This window comes from Dipodomys spectabilis, unplaced genomic scaffold, assembly GCF_019054845.1.
Source record: "Dipodomys spectabilis isolate Male_0828 unplaced genomic scaffold, ASM1905484v1 ptg000279l, whole genome shotgun sequence".
In the NCBI taxonomy this organism is placed as follows: Eukaryota; Metazoa; Chordata; class Mammalia; order Rodentia; family Heteromyidae; genus Dipodomys; species Dipodomys spectabilis.
The window spans coordinates 1,375,360-1,376,006 of NW_024870956.1; positions in this window are offsets into that span (position 1 = coordinate 1,375,360).

Sequence of the window (647 nt, forward strand, 5' to 3'; positions counted from 1 at the left end):
CCCAACCTCAGCCATGGCTGCTGGAAAATGCTCAGATCTGTCTCCTTACCTGGATTTTCCCTCTCTGCCCAAACTCTCTGTACTGTGATGGCACACTTGGTGTGCCTAGGACTGTTCACTGGAACACTAGAACTGCTTTCTATGTGAGAGCTTGTTTAGCCACCAGATTCTCCTCCGCCATATTCTCGAAATTTCTGAAGGTGTTTAAATATTACTGGAATTGTTTTGGAATAAATAATGTTCACCTTGACTATCTTGAGAAAGAAAAATTGGTTTCTCAGCACTATAGGTAAGAACTTGAGTGAAAGAAACAAAAGGAAAAATGAGGAACAACTCAACACATTCATTCAAAAGAACCAAAACAACCCAAGAAAACACAAATTAACTCAGTACTCAAGAACCTGCAGGAAATGCAAAGATTTTTTTAAAAATAGCTATGATAAGCTTATGAAAATCCTGACTACATGGGAGTCTACTATTGTGAGGATAGTGGTTAAAGCTCAGACTGGACAGAAAGATCTGTACATAATGCAGGCACTTGTTATTCTAAATTCCAAGAAGAATAACATGAAGTAGACTGAGCCCACGATCATACACAAGTAGGAAGCAAGATTCTATCTGAAAGTTAATCAGGACAATTTAGGGCT